The following is a 19,435-nucleotide window of genomic DNA, read 5'->3' on the forward strand; positions in this document are numbered from 1 at the left end:
AAAAAAAAAGAAGAAAAAAAAGAAGTTATCTATTGCATTTATGCATGTACGGTCAGGGAGGAGTTGGTTGCCGCTGAGAATCCGGAGCCCAGGCTGTCAGTCACACAGCCTGGCCCACATGTGGTCAGGTTCAGTGTATCCCTCCCCGTTCAGCCGGACTCTCTGAACAAGGGTTAAAAGGAGGGCACTCCTGTGGACGTTTGCATGGCTGAGGGTGAAGCAGCCGCTAAATGAAGAAGAGAAAAGGCTTCATTTCTCGCTGTTAGGGCGGGTGAACCACACCGATGCCCCCTGAATCTCCCTCGGTGATTTTGGTGTGAATTCGGTTGAGAAATCTGCGACAGATTCACAGTCCGCCTTCTCTGTGGCCGAGCGACTCTCTCTCCTCCTTCCACGATGGAAAAGCTATTTTCTTCTCTTTCCTCACACTGACAGCTGGTGTGTGCTCGCCACCAACAACACTTCAGCTCAGACCAGCTCTATGTATAGATCCCTCTCATTGCAAACAGCTATTTTAGCACCTCCTGCATGCTAAGAATACACATGCAACATTCTGCCGTGCTTTATGCCTTATGCAAATGCTTCTTCCTTTGTTTGCAAATGAGATTCGGAAGTGCTGCAATGCACAGTTTCTTTAGAAAGAAAGAATAAAAACACTTGGTTTTCTTAGCGACGAGCAACCCAACAGGATTGTCCAAATGCCAAGCCGTCCCCTGAGAGGAATCGTGATGCACACGGAGCTTGTGGTTACTTTTAATTGTGACATTTATGAGATATAAGAGAGCAACATTTGTTCTCCCCTTCCCCCTGTGCCAAATCTGGCCAGCCGGGGGATTCTTTTAGTTCCATGAGAGCGAGTCGTCCATTAATTGTGAGTATAACCGGTGAATCGATCTGTCAGGTGGTATTTTCCCAAGCTGCAAATTAGTTTCCCTGGAAGCTGTTGGACTACGTCGGAGAGAGCTGCGGCGTGTCTGCACCCTGGGTATGGTAATTCCACACTGTGTTGCCACAGCTTCCCATGATGACTATAAAGTTCAAATAAACACATTGCAATTACCATCTTTTTCTTTTTTTTTTTTTTCTTTTTCGCTCAGTGCATGGGCGCCTTTAGTGACTACCTCCACCAGGAGCTGGGACAAGCCTCACTGCCTCACTTTACCTCGGTGTCATCCTGGGCTGCAAAACAAGATTAAATTGGTTCTGCTCAACTATTTGCTGTCAGGTAAAAGTGAACGGTTCAGCTTCAAAGCAGGAAGCCGCTCTGTGGCCAAACAAACACTTGAGCTTAACGGCCAGGGATTGTGGGATATGTGGAAACAAGTAAACGTGCACATCTGCAGATACATAAAGTATTCATGCCTCCTGGATGTTTTTTTTTTCCCCCATTTTCTCATGTTGGAACCGTGTATTTTTTTGTGTTTTATTTGGATTTTTATCTGAAAGGGCAACAAAACGAAGCGATAATAGGTGTTTTGTCTCTGTAAGTATTTTGGCAAATGTCTTACTCATCAAGTCTAGGTCTGGACTTCGACTAGGACATTAGTTTTGCTGATTTTGATAACTTCTGAAGACTGTTGGTTGCATTTGATGTCATTTAGGAGTGCTACACTTTTCAGATTTTTATTTATATACATTTACATTACAATTGTATTCTGTGTCGGTCTATCACAGGGGTGTCAAACTCATTTTCATTTTGGGCCAAATCAAGATTATGAATGCTCTTAAAGGGCCGGTTGTGCCAGAACGTAGTGATAAAACCTTGTTGTAAACTTGCTAAAATATCAATGAATTCTTGAAATCAAATAATACTATTGAACATATTTTCCTTCCCTCCAGGATTCTTTTTGTGATTTTTTTTTTTTACAATTAAAATCAGAATGTTTGTGGTATTAATTTGGAAATATTTGGGATATTTGCACATATTTTGGACAGTATTAGTAACTTTTTATTACCTGCTGTATAGATCACATTAAGGCTGAGGCAGCTGTTTAGTGCAAGTAAGAAAGTTTTTGACCAATTAGCGCAAAAAAGTGAGCGGATTTATTGATTTTGCCTGAATTTCCACGATAATTCTCAAGAAACTGGAGGGACTGACTGATATAATCTGGCAGTAAACGGATAAAAACTGCATTGATTTGATCGATAAAGTAATATCTAAGCACACTTAGTGTTACATGTGGAATCTAGAGGGCCACATAAAAAGCTATGGCGGGCCAGATTTGGCCCACGGGCCTTGAGTTTGACACTTGTGGTCTATCACAAAGAATCAAAAACAACAACAAAAACGCGCTGAAGGAACTAATTTGGTAAACTGATACTGAATTTAAAACAAATATTATATTTGGAAATATTACAATAAAATAACACATTTTAAAAAAAGTTCAAACACTAGAGATGCTACAACTATGTTGAAATCAGTGTGCAAACGTGCGCATGCTAAAGCCCACAGACCACACATTAGCCGAGTGTCACAAGTCTGTCATTTCTCGTTCGGAGGACGTTAAAGCTTGGGCCGGATTTGCGACCTTTGTTGTGACTGTGAGGCGTGTTCCTCCCTCTTTGGAGAAGATGATTAATTTCTGTTATTTACATTAGCGCCCCGAAGGCTTCTCGGCAGGCCTGGCGCATTTGTCATTTCCTCTGCGCCGTTTTTCAAATGGAAATGAAATAGAATGTGCAGCCTCCTGGGTCTGCCTTACCGAGATTCTTTTAAGCAGGGAAGACGCAAGAAAGACGAAGAAGAAGAAGAAGGGGAAAAAAAGAGAGCCAGCTATTTGCTCATAATAAAACAGCCATGTCAACATGGTACTGCAGCACACGTTCACACTGCAGTCTTTTGGCTCCAGTAAACAACACTCTCTCACCGTTCTTTCGCAGCTCCGGTTTAATTAGAGCTCTGATTGGACGAGCTTAGTCCATAAACCAGCCGTAACGCTGGTGCAGTTCAGCTGCAGATCTGCACCACATCTTAGATTCTCAACTCGACGGCGGCTTAAAGCCCCCCTGGCTGCAGAGCATCCCCAGATGTCTGTCTGTAAAACATTTCCCCCCCACACACATGCAGTGATCTCACTCTCTCTCGCTCTCTCTCACACACACACACACACACACATGCACACACATCGTAGTCAAACAACTTGTGAATTTCTGCTCTCCCCTGTTCTCACTTCCTCCTTCTCCTCTTCTCTCCTTGCAGTTCAGAGCTCAGCTCTTTTCACCTCTTGGGAGCATGGTGATGGAGTAAAAGAGAAGCGCGAGGAGGAAACAGAGAGTTAAAGGTAAAGTGAAATAAAAAAAATAAAAAAAATTCTAGTAGGTGTCCTGAGAGTGCAGCTCATCCTCTGGGTGTCACTTTCTGCAGCCTAAGTAAAAAACAGCCTATTTACATACATCGTCTCCTCATGCACTCCCATTGCCCGGAAAATTGCCAAAAAAAAAAATAAAATCCTTAGCTTTGACTTTGTTGTAAGTCAAAACTCCTACTTCATTACCTGTGTGACGTTTAGCTACATGAAATTATTTTCATGTTTAGAAACCAGACTTCTAAACCTAAAAAAACAACCTGACGTAAGACTCCTTGTTGCCCAGTGAACGATCATTCTACTGTAATATACGTTGTATAAAAACACAAATATGTATACTGCATATACAAATTGTATATATATATATATATATATATATGCATCCACAATATCCGTGAGGATTCCATCATGAAAAACCTGCATTGCAATCGCACATGGCAACGACACTGACAGTGGTAGACGTGAAGTGGAGTCATGAAAGATAAAAAAAAAAAACCTTAATAGAGAATAACTCTTTGAAGCCTGAGCGCTGAAGACATTATGGTTTGCTCACATCCGAGCATACATCAATGTCAACTTGCCCACACGTACAACTTTGCTGCCGTATGTGGTCAAAACTGAATAATAAAGGAACGTGTTCCCAAACACCACTCGGCATCCACCTACATCCCAGAGCGCGATCTTAGAAGAAGATGGAATAAAGTATAAACCGAGGAATGGATGAGAACTTTGCCCTACAAGGACTCTTGCTGGCCTGCGGGGCTCAACATAAATGTTTCAAAAGAAATCCGTGCTCACCGATGCCATTTTCATGCTCTTGGTATCAGTTAGGACCAGGGAATTCAAACCGCTGCGCAAAGCCGTGCAGGAGACATTTCTTCATTCGTGTACACAAACCCATACAAATGAAATCCCTCTGAACAATCTGAGAATCTTTACTAGTTTGAAAATAAAGTCCATCCTTCTGCTTTTCAGCAAGTAACTTTAGACGCACGATGGATTTTCAGCTTGCAAGTGAGCCCGTATTTTCCTTAAATGTAAAGTCACGCAGGAAATGCAAGAGTCCGAGCCACGTTAAAAGACAGTGCCTTGTGTTAGGCCTTGTGGGGACATTTTACTTGTACATCAACCGACTGCGGCATGCTCAATCTGTCTGTGCTGTGATCAGTTCAGCAAAAACACTGAACTGAACTGAACATTCACTCCAGCCCCCAGCCGCCCACCTGATGTGCCGTTATTTCTGCTATGTATGACTGCTGTTCTTCCATGATAGTTATTTAATTCTCATAAGGCATCTGAAAAAAAAAGAAGAAGCAAACATGATTTCCGGTTGAAAACATCTTTTTTTTTAATTTTTGCAAATAGCACACGGAGGGCGGCCTGCCCTACCTTACGCTCACTGCATACCAATGACTGGAGTTTGCGTTTTCTCTGACGCAATTTACCCTTCCAGCTCCGTCACAAGCCTCTTCATTTTAAATTTGATGTTTAATGCATAAGGTATGTCTGGACGAAATGAGACGGGTGGAATAAGAAACCATAAAAACAACATCGCCGTCCGGGTACGCCTGGTCCTTGATGGACTCAAGAGTTCAGTTAGAGTCACGAAGGAGCGGTCAACCAATCAGAAACAACGTGAGGGCTACGTAGTGATTAATGGATTCTCTATAATCTCATCCTTGGAAGAACTTTTCACGTCAATTGGCATCTTCCAGGTCAACAAAACAGGACCGTAGCGACTAGGCTAGTAACATTAGCTCGTCAACTTTGGGAATTACGTTCTTCTTTTTCCAATGATATCCAGAATTTGGTGGAGCCGTCCAAACGGATCTGGACAGAGCGAGCTCTTGTAGGTGAATCGGTGAGGTGTGTGAGGTGAGGTGTGTGTTTGCCCTACCACCCGCCTCATTAGAGCCGCCGGAGGTTCGAGCAACACCCGCTGATTGCAAAACAGCAGCCTACTGACGAGGCGTAAATGAGTTATGGCCATTTATTCTAATCAAGAGCAACGCCAACCTCGTTCCGTGTTAAACAAACACTTTATTTCCCCCCAATGAGACGGCCTGACATTTGCTCCCCTGGGCTGCAGTGCTGCAGCCGGCCTACAGCTATGATCATAAGTTAGCGTCTTTATAATGGACCCGACGCTCCGAGCAAGCTGACCTGTTAGACCCCGGACTGCTTGACAGCAGTAATTACACATGTGAGCCATTCAAATGAGCGTGATTAGCCCATAACAAGCTGGAGGAGTGAAAGGAGGTGATTAGACAACTGCAGGCTGATTCATCCGCCAGTCGGGGAAACAAGCAGGTGAATATTTGGGCTGCATTTTCAGCAGTAACAGTTGACGTTCATCTGATGTTTATTCTCATGGTGGTGAGGCCAGCCTTAATGAGAATCCTAAATTGTAAAAAAAATAAAAAATAAAAAAAACGTTTTTGCCATTTTTAATTTCTACCGAGCGTGCACGACGGCTCGGAGAAAACGGGGGAGCTTTTACGACATTATATTGTCTCAGGCAGATCAGAAAGTGGAAATCTGCAACACGAGTTGGGTTTAGGTTGCTCACTAGTGTTTATTTCAGCCTCACATTTAATTTAACCACATGCTTGTGTTGTCAGCAAAGCCCTCAAGCTACTCTCCAAAGCCCGAGGATTGCCCTCTGGCACTTTCCTCTCCGTTTGCAGATAAAGAACCACGAGGCTTTGCATATCAAAATGTTACACTTTCATCCGCAACAATTTTACAGCGGCAGTCAGAATTTTACATACACTTCTGACTCGCATTGGCACAGAACATGCTGTGCGAGTCTGAATTTCAGATAGGCGTCTTATCCAATTCACACACGGTGAAAATTAGACATACACACTCAAAAACGTGCACAGGCTGACGCGAACACATGAATGAATGCATCAGAGCGGTCCTTTTCATCATTCTGCATGGATATTGGACCACTCCTATCGTCAGGAATGGAAAAGCTCATTTGAACTTGTCGACTTCCTGTAATTTGTCCAATTTGAAACCCATTTCGATGTGCTTAGAATAATGTTTTTATTTAAGCATCCTGTTGAATTTCCGTCTATGGTCGTTTTTTGATTTGCTTTGATGCCAAAGAGTTTCAAGGTTGTCCTCCCTGCTCATTTTTCCACCCACTTTGTGCAGTCCGCCTGCATCAGTGGCACCACTGGCAACAAAACGGAACCTCAGTAGGTGCCGTACGACTGCAGGATGATGCTGAGCGTCTGAACAAGCAGAGTATAACTCACTCTGACTCTACAGCATCACTTTAAATAACAGGTGAATGACTGAAACTTTTACCCCACTGGGTATTTAAAAAGGTCAACGACACCAAACACACTGAAACTGGGTTTGGGACAGATTTAAGGAGTAACATGAATAGGCCTGTCTTGATAAATTTTGCTAGAGGATAAATTGTCCCAGAACTTATTGCGATAAACTATAATATCGCTGTTGTTTTGAGACCATTTTCAAGAAATATAATAGTAATAATGGCACAATAACGCAAGAACACGTTCTCAAGGATCAATAACATTTAAATTCTGACGAACATTTAAAGACTGGAACTGGAAGACATTTTAAATATCCAAAATAATTAAAGAAAACAACAGAAACAGCAAATAAAATGAATTATGAAGTCTTTGTAAACAAAATTATCTTTCTAAAAGGTGCCAGCTGAGACCAAAACACTAGACTGAATATTTTCATCATTCGGGTTTTTGTAAAAATGGAAAGAAGAGAGAAAAACGATAAATCAAGCAAATGAAAATGATTGAGTTTCTTTTAATTTATCACGCGATTAATTGATTATTGTTCATTGTGACAGGCTTAGACATGAAGCTTGTGGCATCGGTCTGACCTCAACCATGTTGTCAGTAAATCATAAAATAAAAGAACAATGTTTATTTTTACCCAAACATTCACCTATAGGAAGCAAAATCATTGAGGTCGTTTGTCATTGCAGACTGGAAAGCAAATGTCTTAAATGTATCATTAAAAGCTCCAAATGAATGGCGAACCTTTTGCATGAGATCACGTCCAGCCTGGCACCAGGTCGAGCCAATGAACAGCGCACAGCTGTTTCTAACTTTTGGTACGATTTCATCACGTGTTTTGTTCGACTCTTGTCCCATTTGGATATTCATGAGTGGAGCTTTTGCAGCAGCTGCCGTCTCTCCTGTGGGTGTACAAATACTTAATCGCCTGTAACAGCATACATTAAACATTTATCGACAAACTTTTAACAGGCTTCCCAGGATGTGTGATATTTAAAGGCGAGGCTGAGAGCCTTACAGTAGCTGCAGAGGAACCGGGCTCTCCGGCTTTTGGCGCAAGCCCGTGTGTGACTAATGTCGTCGCCCTGGACATCGTTTAGAGATTAGCGGCCCCAGAGGTTAGCGATCACTAAGATGCATCAGTGAAAGCTAGCGTTCCTGCATTCTGATGCTAAACAAACACACACACACACACACACGTGCGGTAATGATCTTTTCGCTCAGCTTGAGAAACATCTCCTGCGAGCAGACCACATGCAGCAACCGCCATCATTAATAACTTAATAATGATGTACAGTAGTCTGAAACTGAAATGTTTGTGCAAGGACTCAGTTTGAAATCCATCACGGGGGTGTGTGTGTGTGTGTGTGTGGGACGCTCATTACTCGTGTGTAACAGATGAATTATCAGTGTAAGGCCTTTCGCCGGCCGCCTGTCACCGCATTACCGTCTTGACGACGGTTTTTGGGTGAAGGGCTGCCGGTGGCGGCGAGGGCGTTAAAACGGAGCGCAGGGACTTATCTCCCTGGCTGTAAAAATGATTTTCTGTCTCTTCAGGAGGCTTTGCCAGAGCGCGCGCGTGTGTGTGCGGGGGGTATCAGTGATCTGAGAGTAATTAAGATACGGGCTCACATCACACGCGGGGGCTTTGCATGTGGTAGACGAGCAGATAAAGTTAAATGCGAAATAGTTGAGTTTAAAAGGAGGGACTTTGATTAATTACAAAAGCCCTCAAAGGACGGCGCAGCCCCCCCTAACACCCCTCTCCTCCTCCTCCTCTCTCTTACGCCATCCAAGTGGAGCCGCTCCGCCGCCGATGACCCCAAACACCTCGGCTTTATCTTCAACAGGCAGGTTATCTCATTAGCTGCCGACGCTCAGCCATTCATTTGCGGCGCTGCTCTTTGTGCGAGACTCAAATGTGTCATTATATTTGTCTCAAGCTGTTCCACGTAAAGATTTTCTTTAACGGCTGAGGCAGTTGCGTCCTCCGTGGAGTCTATTGAGTTAATGACTCATGCCTCCAGTTGTGTTTTAAACTTGGGCTGTGTGTACATTTTCGTCGCTAAAAAGCGTTCATTACTCGGCCCCCTCGGGGGATTTATTACCCTGAAAACATCTGTTCGCATCACGATCATACATATCAACGGTAAAATAAGATACATCTTTGAGGATAAATGTACGGTGAATGTACGATTGGCATCGGCTCGGATGTAAACGAAAGGATCGATACAGTTCTCACACCTGTTCACTGAGCACCTTGTTAAATTTAAACTCAGAACAGTAATTGATATTAGCTTTATAACAAAAAAAATGCTATACAATGATTTAAAAGATATTTGTTTTTTTGGAACAGAATAAGCAGAAGTTGTGAAAACAGAAGTTAAGCGCTTAAGAATAAAAATACATTCTTTCATTTAAAGAAAGCAATTCCAGAAAAGTATTCAGATTTACACTGATGCTACTGTGACGGTCTGCCACCATTAAACACACTGAACTGTGGCAAACTGTGAGAACCTCATAGGGTCAGTGATTCTTGAGAATAGGGACAAAATGGGTTTTAATTTTCCCTTTTTTTATTATTTCTCAACCTTATGTATGCAAAAATGACAAATAATGTTTTGGTAATGTAAAGATGCTAAGGTGCAGGCTCCCAGTTGCAACATTTTTTAAAAATTACATTTTTAATTGACCTGACCCAGAACTTTGTCATCAACATCTGACAAAAATAAATATAAAATGATTTTTAAAATAACCTATTAGTGATATTTTTACTCAGTTTTACAGACAAATGCTTCTCAAGAAACAAAAGAAATATTATTTAAAACAAAAATCAACAAAAAGTCCATCTGACAGAGTTGACAGTGCATGACGGAGTTGGCACAGAACTGAAGGTGGTGACAAACTAGTGAGTAAAATTAAAAACTTGACACATGTGAAGTAATGCAATTTATGTAAAATACATTAAAATTAATTCATTGCACATTTAAGTGAGATTGATCTGATCGTGAGAACAATCCCGTTGATATGGTCGTCGGAGTTACTGATGTAGCGTTCAGGCCACTGGGTTTATACCCCTAATTGAGCTCAAGGTTTGGGTTATTGTTTCCATGACAATCCAAATGTTTCCCTGACGACGCCGTTAGCTTTGGTCACATGTCTCAAGGTGGGACTTGCTGAAGAAACACCTGCGGAGACGATAGGGCTGCAGAGTAGGCGTTGGAAAGATGAAATCTGTTCGGTGTCGGTTTTTCATGTTTAATGTAGACGGTTTACTATTTTCTCAAACCACACGTGTTTCCTCGCTCAAAATGTTCACGTTGCCGTACTCAAAAGAGTGTCTCTTGTCCTTGAGATGTAAGCTGACTCTTGACCCGATGACTTGGCTCTTCTCTACACCATCGTCTTGTTTTGTATTGTTTTTTCTCTCCAGAACATTCCTTGCTGCACTGCATCTGCACGGCTGAGTTCATGTTCAGGAATTATCTGTGGACTAATCTAGTCTCAGGTTTTCAGCAAAATATCTCCAAGAAACAAGAGAAGAAGTCCAGTTGAAAAAGAAGTTATGTTGATCTTGCAACTTGTCTAGATGAGTAGACAAGTTGCTGAAAGAAATAAAATATATAAAGGTGTTAAAAACAACTATCCGAGTCATACACACAGTGTCTAAAATTCATTCTGACACAGGAACTGAAATGCACCATCCATCTGTTAATATCTTCTAGTGGCGCTAAAGACTATTTTGTGCATGTTCAGTACTACAGCTGGTAGTTTTTTAAAAAACATTTTTTTAAACAGACTCAGCAAAAGAAATGAGAACAACCCGCATCTTTGTGACAGCCTGCGGCGAACAAAGGCCCTAAAGATCCAAGTTAAAAATACCTTTTTCGCCAGGCTGACACTACAAGGGTTCATCAGTTGAGAGGCTTTTTAGGTTTGAATCATTTATTGGACGGAGTTAAGCAGCTTAACAAACAGAAACATTTTACGAAAATGGCGAGACACTGGGACCGAAAATTAATGGTGGAGTTCCCAATGAAAATAATAATAATAATAATAAAAAAATAAAACTCAGAAGATTTTGCTGAAGTATTGATCACGTTAAAGGATTACAAGAATTGCAGAGAAATGAGGGATGACTCAATAGTTAAAACTTTAAAAATTATTTAAAGCTCAGCTCTAAGACAGCTGAGACTTTATCAGTGGTGACGCCAAGAGAGGCGACTCTCAACTAAAACTCAAGCAGCATTTACTTTAACTTAAATTAACTCAATGCAGTCTATTTGTATTTACACACGGTTTCATCATTTTCTCCATGTGTATATTTTCCTGCCTCCGCCATCAGACTGCTCCTTCTGAAAACGTCAGCTCAATAAGCGATGCGGCTGGATCCATTTTGTCAAATTTTGACTCACCTCCTCGTGGAAGACGATGCTTCAGCTTACAGTCCAGGGAACCGCGCAGGAAGCAGCGGCGGGACAAAGTAATGAAATCTGCAAAAGACAAAAAGCCGGAGGATTCGTCACTCTTCGCGTTCCTTCACGATGAGGCGGCTTCCTCCAGTCACAATGAGAGCCGAGGCTTCCGACGCCAAACCTTTTCTATTTTATTTCCTTTATTTTACCAGGTAAACCCCGTTGAGATCCAGATCTCATTTTCAAGAGGGACCTGGGCAGAAGTCTGCAATACAGAATACCTCCACAGCTTCTACTGCTGCGTTCACTGAACTGTGTGTAAATTTATGGCAGATATTTTAACCGTAAGGAAAGGAAGGAAGGAATGATACGGCTTATAATCAAAGGGATAGGAAGGAAGGAAATAAATAGGACAGGAACTAAGGGTAGAAAGAAGGAAGGAAGGAAGAAAGGAAAGAAGGGAAGAAGGAACTAAGGAAGGAAAGAATGAAGAAAGGAGGGAAGGAAGAAAGGAAGGAACTAAGGAAGGAAGAAGGAAAAAAGGATAGAAGAAGGAAGGCAGGAAGAAAGGAAGGAAGGAATGATATGGCTTATAATCAAGGGGATAGGACAGAAGGAAATAAAGAGGACAGGAAGGGAGGGAAGAAAGAAGGAAAGGAAGAAGGAACTAAGGAAGGAAAGAATGAAGAAAGGCAGGAAGAAAGGAGGGAAGAAAGAAAGAAAAAAGGAACGAACTCAGGATGGAAGGAAAGAAGGGAGTAAGGGAAAAAAAGGAACAAGGAAAGGAAAGAGGGATGCAAGGAAGGGAGAAAAGAAGGAAGGAATAAAAGAAGCAATGAAAGAAAAAAGGAAAGAAGAAAAGAAAGGAAGGGAGGGAGGAAGAATGGAAGGAAAGGAAGGAATGATACAGCCTTTAGTCAATGAGAGAAAAAAAGTAGAAACAAGAATATTTTTTGTGTGGAGTTTTTCCGAACTTATCTAGAGTTTTTATCTAGAGCTGAGAAAACATCCGTCACATTCCAAACGTTTCCAGACTGAGCAGTAACTCGCTCAGTCCCACTGCGTCGTTTGAAGTTTGCCTTTCAACATTAATTTCTCCTGGTTTAATCACAACACACCCGCTCCAGTGACAAACTCTTACTCGCCGGTTGTTGCCTCTCACAGGTGACAAATCCTCCCTTCATGCTGCCGAAAGATACCGAGGCAAGCCGGAAAAGGGGCGGAAAAGAGACAGTGAGTGAATAAGAAAGAAATTCTGCAGTCCACGAGAAAAGGAGGAGGTGTAAGAGCTCTGCACTGTGCCTTCAAGATGATATTTCACCGTGCACAAACAGGATGAGGCTCACAGAGAGAAGGAAGCATCAATCTAGCCGGCACCAATCATAATACGACTACTTTTTTTTTCTCCCTCTCTTTTTTTTTCTCCTACCCCCTCCCTCCAAGTTTGCTTTCTGGCATTCAATCAGGACTTTATAAATCATTTTGGGTGATAAATTGTTCGCCTGCTTAGTCCCCAACCAGCTCTGCTGCTGAGAAATGAGGAACTTGATGGTGAGTGTGCATGAGTATTTTCTCTTTCTTTCTCTCTTTTTTTTTTTTTTTGGTATGTGTGTGTGCGTGTGTGTGTGTCTTCTGCTTCGGAGGCGTCATCTGCCATCTGGCCTCAAAGTACAGGGGCCACATGGTGGGAAAGCAAATGTCACCGGTTGGGCCAGCCAATGCCGAGTCCTGACAAATGACGTCAGGAGAGGCCCACACTCTCACCGCCCAAATAAACAACCCGGCCACATGCTTCAATCCCTTGCTGACCCTTCCTTTACCTTACTGTCAGTCGCTCGCAACGATGACAGTGACAGTAATCTAGGAATTAAAGCTTACACTGCCGGGCCTTGAAGACAAAAGTCTCCGGAAATGAGCGAAAAAAATAGCATGAACAGGAAGATGCAGGAATGAGACTTATGGTCCGCTACAGTCAGATTATCCCTTAAAGACAACCGAAATCAGGTCCACAATCCAGATTGAGTAACTCTCGGACGTCTAAGCCAGCAGCGGCAAATCCAGTGACATTTAAGTATCAATCAGCTGAAATGGCAATAAAACGCTGATCGCGATCCAGTGAAATGGAGCCTCACATCTGCCAAACAAACATTATTTCAACGGTAAGAAGATTAGATAAAAAATTTTTAATATATATTTATATATATCTTGTAGCTTGGATACCATTCCCTCGTGCTCCGGCATGAACGTCTCATAAAGCGATGTGCTCTGGTGATGAACAATGAACCCTGAATACGCAGGCTGATGCCGGATCCGATTCCGAGCACAACTCTGAGGTTAATTTCTGCATTTATCTCAGCCATCACTCTGCTGCAGAGAAGCAGCCGAAGCGTAAAGGTTCCAACACTTGCCACGCAGGGAATAAACCGTCGAAGAGAAGAAAAAAGAAAAAAAAAGAGCTTTATTTCAATTTCAGACTGTGGACATGGAGGCATTTTGAACCCGTTAAAAGCGTTGGTTTTAAATGCTCGCGTGGCATCTGTTCGCCCCGCTCCGCCGCCGCTAATGAGTTCAACACATCCGAACAATGCAATGTCCTTGCAAAGAATTACTATTGCAGCAAGTGTTTGCTAAGTGGGGGCCTTTAGCTTTTAATTACACATTATGCACCAAGCCCCACATACTGTATTTCTTTCCCTGCACTGCAGCAAGACCGTTGGAAATAAAACAGACAAGAGGGGGAAAAAGTTCAGTATGGTTTAATAGCCACGCTGTAGATTTTTTTCCTTTTCTTTTTTCTCCAGCTGACATGCCTGCCCTTGTGCAGTTGTAGGAGTCGGTTTGTATTTTTCAGGATGTCTCAAAGCCCCACATGCTGCAGTATATATATATATATATATATATATATATATATATATATATATGGTGAGTGCAAGGAACAAAATCGCAAGGAACAAAATCGCAGTAAAAATCGCAGTAAAAAAACAAAAAAACAACACTGGTTTTACCTTCTATGAATATTTCTTGAAAGGCTACATCTACCTATAAATACAGAAAGGTGCTGGATAGAAAACAAACTAATTTCATAATAATTGGGTGATTCAAAAATCCCTTGCCAGGGGAACTGGTGAGGAAAGATTAGAAAAAGATGCAAAGTCAAATGAGTCAGACTGACTTTTTTATGAGAAATAAATTCAAACAAAGCTACATTTGAACAGCAAAAACTTTGAGCCATTTACTTTAGTAAATATAAATGACGGAAGTACAGAAAGTTAGTGCCAGCTGTCGCTCCATCAATGTTTCCATCCAAGACAGAGATGCAGATTTAAACGCAGATTCATCAGGTGAGCAGTGGGAAATAGTGAACAACAACAATGATAGTTCTGTCCAGAATAGAGACACGGCGAAACGATGAAACACGGAGCTTTGACTACGTTTAATAAGAAATAAAGATCAGAGAGGACACTCCAGGAAAGAGACACAGCTAAACACAAAAGCACTGGGACAGGAATGGATTGTAAGAAAATTAGGGACGTAGGAGAAATATGTAGTACTCCTTTTAAATGACAGTGTTTTATAGGACTTAAATTCATAAAATGAATAATATTTAGCTGCTAAATCAGTGTTTAATACTGATGGATGCATACGGTTGGACTTGCTGACCTTTTGTCTAGTGCCAGCAGAGACCTGTGATACAGCAAATACGCTTGTAATGACAAATTACATGGAGAGCACTATACAAGTGTTGTGAGACATTCATATCCATATTGCAAACTTGCAGTTATCCGGCTGCCAGCGGTGGATAAATTACACATTATCCGCAAAGTTCCTCTGGATCAACCCGCCACTCCAGCCGACTCCCTTCCCCGTAGCACGGCGCACAGGCACACACCTCCGTACTCTGCAGCGTGCACTCCGGTGCACACGCACTCGCGCGTGCAGAAGCCACCGCACCAGCTGCCATACGCAATAAAGAACCATGAGGACCTACTCTATTTTACACATCCGCAGGGGGTCAATAACTCATTAGAGCCAAGAGGAGGCAGAGGCAGCTGAGGGAGATGACGTGGTGGGAGGCGGTACCGCTCGGCTTGTGTGCCCGTTCACCTGCAGATACCGGCGTGTCATTGTGAGGTCACGAGGACGATTCATGACTTCATTAGCGGCGTTTCATGAAACACACCGGGGGTGTTTCCGAGTCTTAGTCTGGGGATAAATTGGAATTGGCCCGCTTTTGTTCTCCTTCCAGGAATATTTCCCTCCAGTTGTGCGATCCTCGCTTCTCACCCTGTCTGTACTTTATTTAATACCCTCATATTGCCTGTCGTGAACCCGCGTCCTCTTGAAGTGCCCCATATTGAGGTTACTTTGAGGTTAAAACAAATTTCTGCACATCGTGCCACCGCGCTGACTTTAATAGCATTTCCCCCCCTTCATAGAAGTATTTGCACCGTAGACTCGTCAGAATAATATTATTTCCATCTTCAGCTCGCACGATAACCTCAATCAGTTTAAAAAAAAATAAAAATCAGCAATTTTTCTTCAATAAACCGGAATGAAATCGACCGCTGCGCACCTTTGCTTCTTTTCTTAACAAGGCTCGGCTCATCTCCTCTGGAGGAGAACTCATTTGTTTAATCATCTCAATCACTGAGCGGGGCCTGACTAAATATAGAAAACAGAAAACAAGCAGCAGTGTGGGCTGCATTAGTGTACACAGCGGACAATCTGTTACTGTCAGAGCATCAAGTGCAGGAAAATATGGCTGCGTGTGTGAGAGCCCACACGAATGTCTAAAACCTCATCAGACAGTGTTTGTGCGTGTGTGTGTGTTTGGGTTTGTTTTGGGTGCTTGCCTCTGTGTTCCAGCAACGAATACCCTTAAGAACCTGTTTACAAAATTCATCCTGTTACACAACCCATCAAATCCCAAAAGCCTTAGAGTTGGTCAAGTTTAACATGCAAGCAATTATTATTTGGGCAGACAGATCGAGGATTTGAACGCAATTTAGTTTTTTCTGCAGGTCACGGCGACTTGTTTCTTCTTCGTTTTTTTGTTGTTGTTGTTTTAGATTCTAGCGTCAACTGCATGAGCCTTAAACGCCACACCGCCTCGGCACAAACACACAGCAGAAATGGCAACAGAAGGCGTTCAACCTTTTTGAGGACGCGTGCACTAATTACCTGATGCACGACCCTAATCCATAAACACACAAACGGAGTAATGAAATAATCTGCGCTGCTCTGCGTCGACGCCATTCATCCAAAATCACCTTGGAGCTCAACCTTGGGAGTCTGCGCTTTTCACGGAGTGTGTCGGTGCCTGGCGCCGTGTCATTCATCAGATGGCGGAGCAGCGCGGCCGCTCGTTTCACGGAGGAACGCGGGTTTGGAGCTGCGGTTGATGTCTGGAGACGGAAAAGCCACAATAACTAAAACAAGAACACGGATAGCTTGATTTTTTTATTGTTTGGTTAGCAAACTGCTTTGCTTAAATTGCAAACTAATAATACAGCAATTAGATTGTGTGAACACAAAACTGTGACAGAAAAATACATAACCAAGAAATTGGCCAAATTTGAGAATCTGCTGGGGTTTTTTTTGTTTGTTTGTTTGGTAATATCTTTCACAGGTGGGATCTGATATAATTTTTCTTCTATACACATCAGCCATCGTGCTTCAGATGAATATTTTTGGGAGCTTAGGAAGAATTTGATCATGGTTCGATTCTTGTGGTTTGATGCATAAATGTTGAGTTTTGTAATTCCTTTTCTTTTCTGTTAAATCGTGAACTACCACCTCGAAAGAACCTGCAGCACACGTTTTTATGTATTATTGTCCTTAACATAAAAAAGGGGGGATTTGGTGAAAATCACAAACATTATGTCAGACCTCTATGAAAATCCAACACTGATGTCACCGGTATCCGTCAGGAAAAACTTGATCGGTTCATATCCGTGCATCCGATTTAAACCCGCTAGCCGCCTCGATGGTTGCTAGCCACTTGTAGTTTTCAAGCTGTTTCACATTAAGTATGAAGAGTTACTGTACGCTACAAACAGTGAAAGTGGTCACTTCAGCCCGTTTTTTAAACATCTCATTAAAATGACTTTCACCAAAGAATAGGTACAAAAAAAAATCCATCATCAGTTTGCTACTGTACCCTTTTAAAACGTTTAAACACCTTAACACCAGATAATACGAAAAGAACAAAAACAGTACCTATCTGTGGTGTGAAAAAATAAAAAATCAACTCCTGAGCTATCAAGCTCAGCAGGCCTGCCTCTGTTTGGTGCCAACCTCAGGAATATTTAAATGCTCTGATGATTACATAGCCCCTGGGCCTGACTGCTCAAACTGAACACTGGGTGTGCGCTGACATGCACGGCATACACTAATGGGACTTCTGACAGCTCAGTGCATTCAGCCCTAAAAAAAATAATAAATAAGTAAATAAAAAAAAGAAAGCAACACGCTGCACCGTGCCAGAGGGGACCAGAGGCTGGGGGTGTGAATGTTGTGAGTCGGCTGAAGGTCTGGAGAGCAGGAGGCCAAAGGTCTGACTGCTGCAGCATCTAACACGTCCATCAGCCAGACAGCTACACCTGTCAAAACTGTCCCAGGGCAAAGCAGGGGTCCGCGTCCTGCTCGTTTGCCCGCAAATTAAATAAGAGCAACGGCTGCAGTGGATGTGCCACACCTCATCCGGAGGGGCCATCCATTTTCGCCGGTCTTCACTGGCACGACTCCCGAGCCGATTCATCAGAGCAGATAAACCCGTTGAAAGCGGCGGCGCTGTCCGTGGTGCTGAAGCATCTCCGAAAGCACTTAGAAGTGCCTGAAGCTCGTTCGCTCGGCGTGAGCGCTCCGATATGCGAGGCCGAATCCAGACACGGCGGCTCCCCGGGGGCCACAGCTGTCTGCAGGCCTGTGGGAGGCTGCCCTGCCGCCGCAGCACAGGAGAGGAGGAGGGGGGGGTGGGGGCGTGTGCTTTTCATTGATTATAGTTATTTTGGAAAATGTCAGCGGATTGGTGTAGCCCAATGATGTTGACCTTTACAGCCATTCAGCAGCGTAACAGAACAACGCAGTTCATGAGACAATATTGATTATCGTTTGTCGCCGATATGAAAAGAGCGCTCCTGCACATTTTTCACGTCAAAACATTCCACACCTTTCCGGAGTCGGGAGTTTTTCCCCTCACGTCCTTTCAGACCGTTTGTAAGGCGCAAATACAAAAGTTTGTCCCATGGATTTTCATGGTCAGTGGTCGGATGAATGGATGAGGAAATGAACGGATGGATGGGATGATAATTCTGACTTTTTTTTTTTTACCCTGATCGCCCCTCCGAAGACCTCACGGTGCGTAGCCTGTCCTTCGTCTGACCTTCAGCCGACCTTCCATAAGCGAAGGAATTTGATCAGCTCTGCCTCTTTTAATATTCAGCTGATTGCAAACATCTAAACCACATTATAAGCACATCTTCTCTGACAATTCTCACAGCTGTCTTTATTTCTTAAACACAGACCTACCCACATTTCTTTTTTTTTTTTAATAAAGTGAGAATATGGTCAATGTTATCCAACTGATAACACAACACGACATGCGTCAGGACTCACAGAGCTCTTGTGCAGTTCACGTGTTTCTCATAAGCTATTTTTCTCGGGAAGCGGATTAGGAATCCGCAGGAGACGAGAACAACCTGTAAACCACGACCTTAACGTTTTCAAAGCATAGCAACATTTATGAAATCGGGGTCATTTCAGACAGGTTTACTTCAGCGTTTTTATTGAATTGAGCTTCATTCAAGCATTTTATAAAGTGGTTTTATTGAAATTTTTATATTTTGTGAAAATTACTCCTGTCCCACTCAATGTCACAGCAAACTGTGGATGGATGGATGGATGGATGGATGGATGGATGGATGGATGGATGGATGGATGGATGGATGGATGGATGGACTGAGATTTGTGGGGAGATGTGGCATTACACTGAAAACGTGCAGAAATCCCTAAAGTTGTTCATACTCATATTTCCTTTTTATATATTCATCTCAATCAGGATTTTTTTTTTTTACTTAAATCAAATTCTGCTTTTCCAACCTACATAAGAATAATGTGGGAAACACGTTATAAATAAATAAATAAATAAATAAATAAATAAATAAATAAATAAATAAATAAGCAACAACATCTCCTCAGGGTCAGATTTAAATACGAGGAGAAAAACAAAATATGCAGCAAAACTTCTTGTTCCATTCCCCTGGACTTCATGATATCTCAGGTAAACTGCAGACGCTGTTGATCCGTCCTGGAGAGAAAAAAAAAAAAACTCCAAGCACAAATCTAAAGTCGAGCTTCAGGGAGATACACCGCCTACTTGGACCAGAGTTACGCATTGAACAGCTCCCCATGCACACGCTGA

At 42.5% G+C, this 19,435-nt stretch overlaps 1 long non-coding RNA gene across 2 annotated transcripts in view; it reads right to left on the reverse strand.

The window, feature by feature from the left end:
- Positions 1-9,528: 9,528 nt before the first annotated feature.
- Positions 9,529-19,435, reverse strand: part of LOC145551948 (uncharacterized) — a 45,022-nt gene continuing 35,115 nt past the window's right edge. The window contains exons 1-3 of one of the 2 annotated variants that reach the window (XR_014087844.1): positions 16,284-19,269; positions 11,014-11,091; positions 9,529-10,203 (exon numbers count right to left, since the gene is read on the reverse strand). This is a non-coding gene — a long non-coding RNA (uncharacterized LOC145551948). Of the gene's footprint in view, positions 10,204-11,013; positions 11,092-16,283; positions 19,270-19,435 lie in introns of those variants that run through there. The other variant, XR_014087843.1, reaches the window with a different exon arrangement.

The sequence above is a fragment of the Poecilia reticulata genome, chromosome 6, assembly GCF_904066995.2.
Source record: "Poecilia reticulata chromosome 6, P_reticulata-male-v2, whole genome shotgun sequence".
NCBI lineage: Eukaryota > Metazoa > Chordata > Actinopteri > Cyprinodontiformes > Poeciliidae > Poecilia > Poecilia reticulata.